This window comes from Stigmatopora argus, chromosome 2, assembly GCF_051989625.1.
Source record: "Stigmatopora argus isolate UIUO_Sarg chromosome 2, RoL_Sarg_1.0, whole genome shotgun sequence".
NCBI lineage: Eukaryota > Metazoa > Chordata > Actinopteri > Syngnathiformes > Syngnathidae > Stigmatopora > Stigmatopora argus.
The window spans coordinates 16,934,286-16,949,484 of record NC_135388.1 but is presented as its reverse complement, the minus strand read 5'-3'; the positions used below and the strand labels follow the sequence as shown (position 1 = coordinate 16,949,484).

General features: G+C 38.1%; 1 protein-coding gene across 1 annotated transcript in view; it reads right to left on the bottom strand.

Annotated features, from left to right (window-relative positions):
• Positions 1-2,048: 2,048 nt before the first annotated feature.
• Positions 2,049-15,199, bottom strand: part of kcna4 (potassium voltage-gated channel, shaker-related subfamily, member 4) — a 35,975-nt gene continuing 22,824 nt past the window's right edge. Inside the window, exon 3 of the mRNA XM_077588523.1 lies at positions 2,049-6,341. The gene's annotated coding sequence lies outside the window, so the exon portion shown is untranslated. The remainder of the gene's footprint in view (positions 6,342-15,199) is intronic.

The following is a 15,199-nucleotide window of genomic DNA, read 5'->3' as shown; positions in this document are numbered from 1 at the left end:
CCCCATTCCATGGTTCCATGGTAGGCTGGTTCAACACTCTAAATTGCCCCTAGGTATGAATGTGAGCGTGAATGGTTGTCTGTATCCTCTTGCTCTGCGATTGGCTGGCCACCAATTCAGGGTGTCCCCCGCCTTGTGCCCGGGGTCACCTGGGATAGGCTCCAGCACATCCCTTTTAAGGATAAGCGGTTCAGAAAATGAATGATTGTTATGTCAGCAAGTTAGATCATTGCTCCAGCATCAATGTTCAGGTTTGAAAGTTGGTCAAATTGTGGACATGGACAATGTTTGTGTGTGAAGACGAGTGACATTCATTTGCGGTGTGGACATTGGGGAATTGTCTAAATGCATTTGATAACACCACAGAAGTCACTTTTTACCTCTACAGCTTATTATAAGTAGGGAAAAATATGTAAACACCAAGGAACATGAAAAAAAATGTTCTTTCTGTCTTGTCACCATTGACAGCCAACCTTGAAAAATAATGCACAATTTAAAAAAGTTGTTTTAAGAATTTTTATTGAATATATTATATTTTTCTTTATTCATCATTGCACATAGTCCATTTGCAATCACATCTCATATTGCTGCCTATAAAATGTTGTGAATGTAGAAAACCCAGAATTCAGTGGTCTTACAAAAAAAGGATAATTAAAGACACAAACTCCAAAGATACAGACAGTGAAAGAGAAGAAGAATAACTCAAACATACTTGGGTTAAGGATGCATTATTCTCAAAACAAAGTTTCATGCAGATTTAAAGCAAGGCTGGCCAAAATTTACGTGGATATTTCTGACACCTCAACTGTAGAAATATTTTACATGTTCATGAATAGTCAGTCGTCCTTTCGTGAAGAGTGACAAGACAATGGAATGGACCCTTAGAAAGATGTCAAGCGATTACATTGGAGCAGATGGAAACACCACCATGAAACCGAACTTGACATTGTCACCAAAACTGGACAACTTTCCACACTGCGACTGCAAAGTTTGCAGCATGCAAGCAAAGGGCGTCCGGGCCGACTGCCTCGGCAGATGATTTGACAATGACAGATGGAGGTAAAACGAGTCCGAACTTCATGAACATCAACACGAGCCTTGCTTTGCTGCACTGCCACAACTCGTACAGAGGGGCGAGAATGTCATTTGGTCCAACCTGTCAGATTTTGATGCGAACCCTCTGCAATTGTCATTTTATTTTGAACACCGTGGTCATCATTCCTCTGCTGATTCATGAGAATCCACACCACAGTTAACAAAAACAATTTTCACATAGCCCAAACGGCGTTGACGTGGAAATTCTATTCCCATCCCATGTCTTTAATTTCACCTTAAGCTTCGACTCGAATGTGTCACTGCCCGATGAATGACGGCTGGTGTGAAGCGTACTCGCACACAGCAACGCCTGCGACGCTTTGCTCAAGGGCTCTCTGACAGCCACGCATTCATTTTCTTCTCACTCTTATCTAACAGCGGATGCTGCACGAATAAACATAATCACTCTGACATCCTGCCGTGTGACTCTGTTTTTCCCTCTCCTCAACCGCCACAATAAATTAATGCTGAGTTATGTTTTTAACATACCCTTCACCTTTTTTTTATTCACAAAACAATGTCCTCAAACAAAAAAGGTGAATGTCTTATATTAGCCACTGTTCTTCTGTGCGAGTCACTTTGAATTTGATATGCTGAGGCTTTATAACACTTGGTTTTCCTTTTACAAGTTCCAAACAAAATTTTATATCCAGCCTTTCAGCGTGACCGGACGTTTGGTCCCCGGACGTTTGGTCGACCGGACATTTGGTAGAACGGACGTTTGGTAGAACAGACGTTTGGTAGAACAGACGTTTGGTCGCCGGGTTCGCTCGCTGTCAAATTATGACAGTGAGTTTACTGTTGATATTTTGATATTAGATATTAAACTCACTTTCTCTCTCTCTCATGATTATAATTTTGAGAGCTGGTTTCAACAGTACCAACCCGGCAACCAAACATCCGTTCTACCAAACGTCCGTTCTACCAAACATCCGTTCTACCAAACGTCCGGTCGACCAAACGTCCGGGGACCAAATGTCTTTCGACTAAATGTCCGAGTATCGCCTTTCAGCCGGGATAACCATGATTTGTTTTGTTCTTTATTTAAATTACAGAATTACAGGTTTCCGATGATATTCAGGTTAGCAATGCACTGCCTTTTGGAAATACACAATACATGGAATGTATTTGTTAAAATACTTGAAGGAAAAGAATGTGTCCATATTGCTCTGTCCACTACAACAATGTTACCACTTATGGAATCTAATAAATCTCTTATCCAGCTACGTTCAAGTCAGCTGGATTCCTACACAGCAACGCCATACTGTATAAGGAGCTAATGATTGCATTTCCCAGGTATCGCCATCGGGCCTACTTTTCTGTAATTATAAATGTCATGTATCAAAATAACAGTAAACTGTGTGGGATGAACATGGCCTCATTTTCTTCTTGTGACCAATGGCTATAACACCTCGGTTATATATGTGAACTTAGCCTCCGTGTGTTTTCTAGCTGGTGGCTGGCCTCATTAGAATTTCACTTTGTTCCTCTCACCTTGTTGCGAGTGTTGTCTGATGGCCCCACCAGGGTTTGTGTTAACGTGGGAGCCAACGGCTATTGCAGTGGGCCCATGTGAGGTAGAGTCATGCATCTGTAGGGGTGGCTAAAACCTGGTGTGGTTTCAATGACAAATAAGCTTCACCTAGACTAATTCACAAAATGGATCTTTGTTACTCTGTATGAGTGTCTGTAAGCATTATTCGAACAATGGATATATTTTTTTAAATCAATTTGTCAACAGATGGCCTTATAATCAATCAATCTGTTACTAATAATAGGATTCAAAAGACTGAATGGTAAAAACGATTAAAACGTTTTTTTGTTGTCACTGCCCAGGACACCAAAAATTATATTGTAATTATAGTGTAATTAGATAGGTTTGGCATAACCATACCCACATAGTATAACAGTGATAAGTTAACATGAATGATATAATTTAAATGTCAATTCATTTGTTCTCAGCTTGCGACCATGTTTAGATTACATACTAAAAGTACTCAGAAGAAAATCATCCAAATGACCCTACAGCATCCTTAAATGCAGAATGAGAAACGTTTCCAACAGTGCTTGATCGCAAATAATATTTTTGTATTAAAGCTTAGTTGGCTAGATACCAGCACAACTACAAAAATGTACACCACACCAGACCATATTTTGACTTTCATCCACTAGCGTACTATTTGTACTATTGGAGTTCCTTATCTCACCGTGATTAGGACCATAGAAACTCAGTGATACAGTCACTTGTAGGCACATTATATAACACGAGACTATCCCTGAAAAATATCTGACTTGATATTTGGTTGAATATTCTAAAACTGTAAAACTGCTCAATAGAACTAATCTCAGTGCATTATGTCAGATTATAAAGACGTATGTATATTATCTTTTTGCGACATAATGAGTGTGGGAAATTCATAAAGTAATTTGGAAACGATCATCGTTTGTTGTTTTTCGAGAGGGCAGAATATGATCATTGAGATTTTGAGGGATTCATATCAGTGGTTTGTAGATGCTTTTGCTAAATGAAGAAGCAATGTAAGGAAGTATAACATTACCCAATTTGCAAAGTTCTGTAAAGCATCATCTTTGCAACATCCACGGTTATTACAAACTAAGACTCGTTGCTTTTCCTCAAATGCCAATTTTCTAATCTGGAGGACATGTCCACATGCATAATGTGCTTTAAGTGTGGGTTATGACGTTCTAATTAGACCCGGGACTCTTTCAATCGGGTCTAAAATGTTGATTAATGTTGTAGACCTCTGCCATGCCGACAAAAGAAGGTTTAGGGGACTGTCTCACGGCAAGTTGACATAACTGAAGCCTCAAACCACGTCCATTATCTTAATTAATAGCCTGCTTGAGGAAATGGGTCAGAGACAGTCCAGTTAAACAGATTCATTTCCTTCTCCTTTGATGATGATTTACAAGGGGTGTTGACTTCAACACCATCAAAGCTTCCTCTCATTTGCCAGAAATACAAGTGTGTAAAAGTTTGGCCAAGCCACGGGGGTAATATACAAGCAATTCTTACAACGAGACACCATCCAGCCATGAAGACGTCACTATTTGACACAAAAATGGGCATGATGCCTAAATGCTTGCTTGGAAAGACTAAAAGATTTGGGGTCAAATGTCGCAATCAAGCCTGCCAAAATGTCGAAAAAAGACAGCTTCAAATGCAATTTAAAATTCCCTACTTCTGGGTTGTCATTAATGAAACATACAGTATGTGTCACAAATGTCCTAATAATCGTTAAAATGCTCCCTGGTAATACTGTATATATTTCCAAAAACAGTCACAGCAATTTTCCACATAATGATGTCTGCTTTGTTGATCAATATTGCTCTGTAATAAAGGGCTTATAGGGCACATTATTCCAGAAATGACAAATAAATTACAGATTTGAGAGGATAAAAAAATAGAATGACATGATTTAGTTACTTCTAACTTGTTTTGATTGAATGCGCTTACTTTTACTCCTTCAATATCTATATTTTAGTTTTTACACAAAAAACAAACCATGTAAAATTCTAATTACATAACTCTTTTGTTTCACCATTTGGCATGACAGCATAAACGGCATCAACACATCCTCATTTGTAGGGTAATTTACAACAACAACAACCACTGACATCAATTGCAAAACTACTGTGGCTACTTTGTATGGTTATACGTTTTTATGACACTCTGGAAAAACCAGGAACATTCAGTAAATAGCTTTTCCCCTCATAGATACAAGCTGTTAGGTAATTACAAATATAAATTGTTCAAATAAAAGAAATAGAGTAGAAATTAGATTTTCTGAAAAGAAGGGGAAATACTTATAAAACGATATTGGGCTCTCAATCTGGGCTTTTTAAGTCTCAATATAATGAAGACAGCATGTAAACTAAAACCAAATTCAAGTGAAGATACAGTTAATAATGCAAGCCAGCCATGTGAGTGAACATCATCAGAGAGGTAAGAGGCAATTCAACTCCTCAGTGCCGAAACAACATTTTCAATCTCGGCTTTCCGAATAATGACTTTGGGATGGCTGATGTCTGAAGCATAAATAAAAGAAATAAAAAGAAATTAAAGAAAAAGAAGAAAAGAAAGAAATTAGAGATGTGAGAGCAGCGTTCCCAAGAATATGCGCAACATGATCGTACCAATCTGGGAGGGCGAAACGAACACAGATGATTACTCCGATTGATGGTCGCATAACAGTCAAATAAAATTTGAAATGACTCTGCAACAGGACACACAAGTATAAATGTCTGCTATATACATTGTCTCCTATTCAGTGTGCATCTAAACCACAACATTTTGAGCACAACATAGAATAAATTCAGGGTTTCACCTTTGGTTATGTATTCATCAAGGCTAGGTTTAAAAAAATAGAGAACACACGTTCATGTTACTTTGCATACACTTATAAGTGGAAACGAGTCAACAAAGCAGCTGGTCTGTTTGTTGTTTGCATCTGAGAACAACCTAAGATGTATTGTATTCAAGAGAGGGAATCTTGGCTAAAGTAGTGAAGAGTATCATCCATCATCTGGGACAGAAGGTGTGTGGCATATAAATATGTTCGGGTTAATGTGCCTGACATCTTTGTTTTAGTGAGAGTGGGTGTTAATGCAATCAACAACCTGATATCATTTCATCTCCTAGCCTAAAAAACAATTTGTCATTGAGCTTTTTAAATGCAAAGACGCAACTCGGACTAAAAACAACGTTGACGCCTGCTCTTGAGCGACTCACATCAGCATTGTTTGGATGACGATATGAAAGTAGTAGATACAAATAGCAAATGGTCGGCCGGCTGCGCCATAAGCAGCGAGGCAACTTACCAATTAATCACACCTACTTCAAAACCTATCGTTGACAATGAAAGTGTTAAAATGGTATTCTCTAGCGTATTAAAATATCACCTCACTTCTTTCTTCAAACATTTTGTCCACATGTAAGGAAAACATCTTAGTTTAAGTCTCATCATGTCTCCATACAGCTATATATGGGTGGTAATTAAGGCAATCATATTTGGGCCACAGGTTACTAATTTATTCAACCCTGCAGGGTTTGTTCACCTATATCAGGAAGTAGTAGTTCCACCCCCACATGCCCCCCCTCCCTTGTTGCAGAGTTCCCTCCAGCTATTGTTCTTCTTCAGCGTCCACTCCGAGCCACCATCGCGGTCACAATGGTTCTCCGCCACGACGAGAGATGCTGGGTTGACGCCCTGTAACTGGCAGAGCTGCAACACACAAATAGGAGACAAACAGGAAAAGGGTTTGAAATATGTTCAAAACAACAGCATTCTTGTGGCAATTATACAGCAGGTTACACCACAGCTTTTGGCATCATGTCACCGCCATGCTCATTAGTTGGGAGCTCACACATGCAAAATGAGAGAAGCTGAAATCATAGTGTAAAGCACGTGTCAAAGTGGCGGCCCGGGGGCCAAATCTGGCCCGCCGCATCATTTTGTGTGGCCCGGGAAAAAAAAAAATTATGAGTGCCGACTTTCTGTTTTAGGATCAAATTAAAATGAAGAGTATAGATGTATATTAAATTTCCTGATTTTCCCCCTTTTAAATCAATAATTGTAATTTTTTAATCCATTTTTTCTGTGTTTTTAGTTCAAAAATCATTTTGTAAAATCTAAAAATATATAAAAAAGCTAAAATAAACATTGTTTTAGATCTATAAAAAAGGAATATTCAAGGCTTTTAATCCAGTTATTTTAATCCATTTATAAAAAAAACCCGAAATATTATATCTAAAATGGTCCGGCCCACGTGAAATCAAGTTGACGTTAAAGCGGCCCACGAACCAACCCGAGAGTCTGACACCCTTGGTGTAAAGGCTGAGAAGCCACACACTTTAAAAACAAAGTTCCTAATATTCCTTTTTTTTTCTCCTGCACGCAACACTTTGAAATACACTACGTTAGAAAGGAATATCATTGCATTGCAGAAATACTGTAGCACACAAAGCACAAACACAGATTGTAGTCGTCTTTGTGGTGTAATAACTAGTATTTGAGTACTTTTAGTTAGCTTGTATTCCTTTGGTGCCTATCTGAAGTCAGAAATATTTTCTGTGGAATCTACCAAAATTTGCGTATATGAAACTTAAACAGTTTTATTGCTGTTGTTTATTTCTAACAGCATGTGCATTATTCAACTTGGGAGGAAGTTAGCGTCCGCTTTGTAATTTGCTCAAATACCTTTTCAAGCTAAATATGTTAGTTATATCTTAAATTGATGTTTTAAAATGGAATTAATTAATTTTCTGACCTTCTTTATCCTTTCAAAGGTCTTTGGGGTGCTGGAACCTATCCCAGCCAACTATGGGCACCAGGCGGGGAACACCCTGAATTGGTAACCAGCCATTCACAGGGCACGAGGAAATATACAACCACTCAAGATCATACTCATACCTTGGGGCAAATTAGATTGTTCAACCATCAATAAAAAAAGAACATGAATTCAAGTGAGTGTGGGCTATGTGTATTTAGCACTGCAATGTTTTTTTGTATTTAGTTGTTTTATTTTATAAACCAACAGATCACTTCCAGCCCCTCCAGAGTGATAATTAATGTTGTAATGATGTATGAATAATTCAAGATATCCTTTAAAAGGGCTACAGTAATACTGGTCACATTGTTCTGAAATATAAAATGAGAAAGCTGTGAGTCAGCAGGCTTACAGTAAAGTATACATTTCTGCCATTACTGCTGTGTTTAAACGTGCTGAAAAACATGTATGCAGTACAGCTGGCTCCTTGTTCTTGGTCACGATGAAACAATCAATAATAAAACCATTAGGTATGGCAGTAACAAAGTGGGACGTTTTCTTTCCATCGACAACCCAGAAATCATCAAATCTAGGTACACTCACCTTGGACATAAAAGTATTAGTTTGCATTCCAGACATATTGTTAATTTCCACATAGTTAGATACATTATTGTCCAATATATGAAAAAAACTAGCCACCAATAAAAGTTATGTTCTCTCTGATTTTTAGAAGCATAATTAACACTGCTATCAAGCAGAACATGATTCATCTAAAAGGTTTTTTTTTAATGCAGAATACAATAAACTAACAAAGGCACCCTTATCTGTAACTGTGTCTATAAAACTCACTTTCGCTCAAGGTATTTCTTCACTAAGTGTTTCTGTTTTTGGTCTTGCCTTTAAGATGAGACACTTATATCGTGAAAGAATTGCTCAATTAAAGAAGTGTGTGCCTATTAAAACACAAACTATAAAGAGGAATATCCAGCCTCCAAACAGAGCACAGCTGTACAATTCTCCACCTCAATAATTTGAGGATTTCCACATAGTCTCAAAGGAGCTTGAAACATTCCGTATGCAATTATAGCTGCAGTAGCAACAAGACAATTAGCACTACATACTGAGCCTTTTATCTAATTCCCCTATCAGGAGTTGACTGCAGACTGCAGTGTTTGTTGTGGTTAGTGTACATAGGATTTACTCCCAGCCACTTTTTCTGATCTGTTTGCAAAAACATCTCCCGCTTACAAGTACAAATTTGTTCATTTATTCATTCATTTCCAATACCGTTAATCCTCACAAGGGTCGCGGGGTGTTTTGTAGCCTATCCCAGCCAACTATGGATACCTGGCAGGGGACACTCTGCATTGGGGCAATTTAAAGTGTTCAACCAGCCTACTAAGTATTTCATTTTGGGGATGTGGGATGAAATCGGAGTACCCAGAGAAAACCCACACAAGCCCAGGGGAGAACATCACTCCACACAGGCAGGTCCGGACCTGGGATCAGAACACTCGACATGAGAACACTGAAGTCCACACACTAATCACTTGGACCCTGGGCCGCCACAAGTACAAATGTTGTTGAAAATATTTGGAATAAACCCTCAAGCAATCTTCTGCCATTTTCATTTTATTTTCCTTTATGTTTTTTGGAGTACAAAAGCCTTAATTCATTTTTTTTCTATTGAATTCCAGGGGAAAAAAACAGAATTTTCTGATTTGGTGCAAGAAAATTGTTTAAAGAGGGTTTATATATCGGAATGGACGGCGTGATGGATGGACAGATGGATCTGTGACAAAAGACTAACTGGCCACCCATTCAAGTTGTGACCTCCCTTTAGGTCAAGTCTAGGCTGGGATTGCCTCCAGATCAAGTTTTACCATACATTCCATTCTTCATATTCATAAACATTCCTAGCATGAGCGCAATTGGCATTACACAAATTTGTGATTGCATCAGTGATCTTTGTTCTCATTAGTTCTCAGTCCTGATAAATTCTGGCTACGTCCTTGAAGCTGTCTAGTTGCCATGTTCCACTACACTTCCACTTTTTGCCATTCAGCAAGATGTTGAACAGGATTAGGGGCAGCCCACAGACTTGTAGACTGTCTGTCTAACTGTGAAGGTTACATTTGGATTATCGCCAGTTTGCATGTGTGCACTACGTCAAGCTTCTTCTCCAATGTTCAGTAATCTCACACACGGAGCGGTCCAGACCAATCTATCAGACTCCTGTCGCTCATTGAAGACTTTGGGAGTAATAATGTTCCGGTGATGGAGAATTACACAGTAAATTAACGTCTGCAATGAGAAATCCCTTTAAAGTCATGTCATCCACAGTTTTGAAATCCACATCAGAAATTGCTGCTTTATTATCGCAAGGTTCAAAATATTCTATTCTAAATGGAATTAATAGTGTGCTCGTCTGTAAAGATCAAGACATTTTTAATGTGTTTAACATTCTTTTTCTTTATTTATAAGAATAGATATTGTATTCTATAAAACTGGAATGTATAGTGTCGGGTGATTTGCTTCGGTCTTGGTTCAGACAACTCTCACGTTCTTTTTTGAATGCATTTGTTTTAAAGTAGTGTGATTATGACAGATTGCACTTGAGCTCACCTTCCCAGGAGAAGCTCCTTTGAGATGCAAGCACTGGTGTTAATACTCTCATTAACAATCATGTGATCTGGGTGCCAGCAGCAGCTGCAACAACCTCCATCAAAGCTATGAGAAGAGCTTTACAGGCAGGTCACCTGTCGGAAAGCCTACTGGCAGTCTTAGATGGTATTAGGTCTGTGTATTATAGGACTCCGAGTGTCCCACCAGGAAACGGCGTTTGACGATTTAGCTGACTGTTGGCGATCGACTCAGTCGAGCAAATGTCGCCTGTTTCAGGAAGTTCAATAATCCTGTCAACCCATTCTGCCGCATGTGTTCATCGTCATAATATTCTAACCTTGAAGGCACGTGTCATAAATCTTCCACAGGAAGCAAATAACCGCACTTCAATTTAATCTACGGACGCTTTTAATCTGATCAAATGGCTAACATCAACAGATGGACTCATCACACACAGAAAAGAAAAACTTTTCTGGATTCCTGAATCATCAGCACAGATTAAAGCCCTTTTTATTCCCTCCAAAATTTCCCACAATCAAGGCTTTCCAAGACAGCACACTACATGAATGAAATATTGCAGCAGGGACTGATTCTAGAATGCACATGCACATGGTGCCTGGCTTCTTGCTTCCTGACACTAATCCAAAGGCGGAGGGGATTTTCTGCCTCTTGCTGCTTCTTGCCTCACACTCCTGCGGGGCTCTCAGATCCACCGTGCGTTTCCCAGTCTCTCGCACGTACGCCAAATTAGATGAACACACGATTCAGACTATAAATACTCTGACCTGTATCGGTGCTGGATGCAGCAACACGTACAAAAAATGTGCGACCAAACTCGGCGTCAGCACTTTTAACCAGCTCATCTGCGATGTTAAATTGCGCAGAATGGACCATGACTGTGCATCATACTCAAATAAGTCCTGCCATTGTCTGCTGTCCTCATTATGTATGTCATGATATAAGGATGGTAAAACGGAGCAAAGTATACCTGGAATACAGCAAAATTAAATATTCCATTCTGCCCAGTTATTGTCATTGATGGGGAAGTACTCAAGAGGTACTGCTGGGCCTTACATAAGCAGTGTACATTGCATGAAACCAGACAGCTGAAGCATTTGAAAAGTAGGTTAGCACCAATTACTTCCATGCCAGCAGCCAAATAATTCTATAAATTCTTTTCTTTACTATGACATTGATCAAATCAGACAGCATTTCTTATCTACGGTACTCTTTCAGGCCAATAACTTGTTGAGAAGGCAAAAGATTTACAGAGCAGAATGTCAACGGGAAGCCTGTTTTATCGTTGATACATTTTATGTGCAAGTAGTCAATAGGTAAAAAGAATGATAATAGGGCAATGTACATTATTTTTCAGACCAGAATTAGGTGTTTAAGTTACACAAGCCAAAAATGCACAATGAAGAGGCAAAAAACATAGAATGACATGACATGAGTGAGCAAAACAAATACATTTTAGTTGATTTTACTCATTATAGTAATAACAATAAAAGGAAGAACTACAGACCAAATAGGCATCGATTGACATACCAAAACCACTACTAATACAGATTCTAATAGCGTTAAAATACAACTGCATAAAAAAACCTGTTTACCAAACTCTCAATCTCAGTGGCGGTCCGTGCATTTCCTAGTGACGCCTTCAGCAAAAACTATTTTATGGCTATAAAACCTCCACTGCAGGCAGCTACAACTGCGACAGAGAAAATCATCAATAATAACCTCATACAATTGAAATATTGAAAATGGCTTTAAATCAACACAACAATATATTTGCTTGTGCAGCTCGCTCCAGATACAGTTTGGTAGCTCTGGCTAGTCCACTTTATCACTAGCCAATCATAGGTGGTGAAAGCGATGACGTATCCCTATGCCTGCAAGAACGCATTTTGGTGTTGCCAACTCTAAATCTGATTGGTTAAAGCAACAGTCTTATCGACGCTTGTTTAATGCAGCGGAGCCTGCAGAACTGGTTGTGAAAGGCCTTGAGGCAGATTTCTGACCCTGGCAACAAATACTGGCTGAAATGTGATTGGTTAAATACTTCAATATGAAAACACACATCTGGAAGCAGTGCAACCAGGGGGAAAAGCAATGAAAGGAAGCAAACAGACAATTTGGAATTATTTAATAAGTATTCATGGGCAAAATATAATTAACATCAGTCTGTGATTCAGATATTTCTTAGGCCAGCAGAGAAGGCCTTGAAGGATCTGATGGCACACCACTGCTCAATCTTACTCCAAATCACTCCCAAGTCCATTACATTCTTAACCTTCAGTATCACTTCCAAAAAACAGGAAAAAAAGGACGTGCCTAGATCATCCAGTGTCTCAAAACTGTCAGCATGAAAATAAACAAATATATACAGGAAGTTTCACCTGACTTGTTGGCCCAGTATTAAAAACCTGTGACTGATAGTCTAGAAAACAAAGTAGGTTATAATTACTGCACTTACAAATAGAAAGATAAAGTATTACAGTAGAAAAAAAACTGGATGTACAATATTTTTTGGTTTGTTCATTTGGTTGCCTGTTTTTAAACCATATACAGATGATCAAGATCCTCAAATCCGTTGATTCAAAATGAACTGCATCAAGCAGTTCAATTGTGTCAAGGACAGATAGTCAACTTCTAACTATTAAAGCATCAGATTTCAACATCAAGGTCATGCTGATGATGATAAAATACATCCAGGCAGTTGAAATTAATCATTGCACAATTGCACATTCATCTCTTTCTGCTAACTGTCCACTAAAGAAAAAAAAATCCCTAAGTAATTACAAAAACTATTTGAGTGACCCAAAAAATAATGAATACGTAATTAACATACGTATTAATGGCACTATCGTAAAAAAATATTGTATCCTTCACATTATTTTGTTGTGCAAATGGCAATTACAACCAAGGTAAGAAAAGCCAATGAATTTATTTCCTGACTCTTTTTTTCACATTTATTTGACTTTCATTTTTTCAAATTGAAACAAGAGTGGTAATCTTTTGGGTCCGCCTACATTAATTTAGAAAATGATAAAAGTAGATGAGATTCATCCAAAGGGAAGAAAAATTACAATTAATCATAGGAGAGATGCCATATAAAACTGCTGTTGGTGGAAGGGCCAAGTCAATGCACTGGCATAATTGAAATGTTGTTTTTCGGTCACCAAACGTATATTTGGATCTAAAACAATATAAATTTTGAATCGATGGGCAAATGTGCATTCGCAAATTACATTTTTAAGATAAGCATGGCTCGAAATTGCTATATGTATATAGTTTATTTTATTTGTTGCCAAGGTTGTTATCCTACTGCACTGCACCTTTTTTTTAGCAATATGTTTTGGCATGTGTCAGGGATGTGGCTTTATGAGACAGGATGGACGGTTATTGCCCACTCAACCTTTATTTTTCCGGAGTCATGGAGTATATGTGTATATATGTATGTATATATGTATGTGTATATATATATATGTATATATGTATGTGTATATATATATATATATATATATATATATATATATATATATATATATATATATATATATATATATATAGTGCAATTCAGTGTCCACTTGTGGCCTTTCTGGCAAATGCACATATTAAAAATGTTTTTGAATGTCACTGGTCCATTGACAAGTGACAAGGAAATGTCCTGACTTAGTTTGGCTCTTTCATTACCTTAAGGTATTTTTCCTCTGATATGGGTTGAACAGCAGAATTCATTTGTCTAGAAAATTCCAAGCAGAATGTCTTGCCTCTTCAATCAAACCTTTGTTTACATCCACTAACCAGGAAAGGAAAGATAATGATGATAATGAGTAAAGACACATGGCTGTCAGAAAAGCTGTGATGAAAAGCGGAGATGAGGAACACTAAACCAACAAACATATTTTGTTTGTGCACATTTTGCACAACTGTCGGCTTCCGAACAATTAAAGCCAGGGCAACAGAGCATAGAATGAGTTCGATATAGTATTGTGTTACAACCAACAAAGCAGAACAGAATAAGGACATTCAGATTAATGGCTTTGTTTTAAGATACCACACTCTTTTTTTGTTTCTAAATATTGATCCAAAGCAATGGGCTTCAAATATTTATATAGTGTTCTAAAATGACTTGGCCAAGTTTTAGTAGTTTGGTCTGGATTAACGTCAATTTAAATTTGGATGAAGGCGGGCAGGTGGATGAGTGGTTAGCGCGTCGGCCTCTTAGTTCTGGGGTTGAGGGTTTGATCCCAGGTCGATCGATCATCACCGTGTTAAGCCTGCATGTCCTCCCTGTGCTTGCGTGGGTTTCCTCCCACACCCCCAAAAATATCCATGGTAGACTGGTTAGACAATGTAAATCCGTCTCTTTCTGGTCATCGACTGGCTGGCCACCGATTCAGGTTGTCCCCTTAGTGAGCTGGGATATGGTCCAGTACCCCAGAAAATGAATGAATACATTTGGTTGAAAAATGACTTTACTAGTTGGCCTTTTAACACACATAAAGTAGCCACAATAGAACTCAACAGAACACCAAGTGGTGGGCTTGTTTTGGGACGAAAAGTGGCATCTTTTCGAAGAGGTGCAGCATTAAACTCCTCACTTAACAGAAAAAAAGGTTTTCATGTTTTTCATTTTAAATCCTGTGAGCTGTGGTGACCCCAAAACTACCAAACAAGCTAATGCAATAGTGTTAAAAGAAAATAACAAACAACAATACTTAAGTTTTCTGTACACAACTTCAAACATCAGGAAACATTTCAAATGGCATCATGGCAAAATCAAACTAAAAGAGCAACTCTTACCAGTTGTGAAATTGGCAATAAAATGTTGAAAAGAATAGTGGCAGTACATGGTTGTCCTTTGTATGTTGAGCCCGCTGAAAGTGACTTAAACGGTGCAATCAAACTTAGTTACTTTGCAATTAAATGATTTTACTAAATGATATTCCAAGATAGTAATCTGTATTTAAAGTCAGATTACAATTTACTATTCAGTAAGTATCGGATTGGATTGGATTGGATAACTTTATTCATCACGTATTCGGGAAATTTCATTGTGACAGTAGCAAGAGGGTGATTAGACAGAACAACAAAGCAAAAGCACAAAGTACAAAGCAAATCAAAGTAAATGGGATCATTAAGAATCACCAGATCAAATCATTAAGACAGAAAAGCAGCAAAA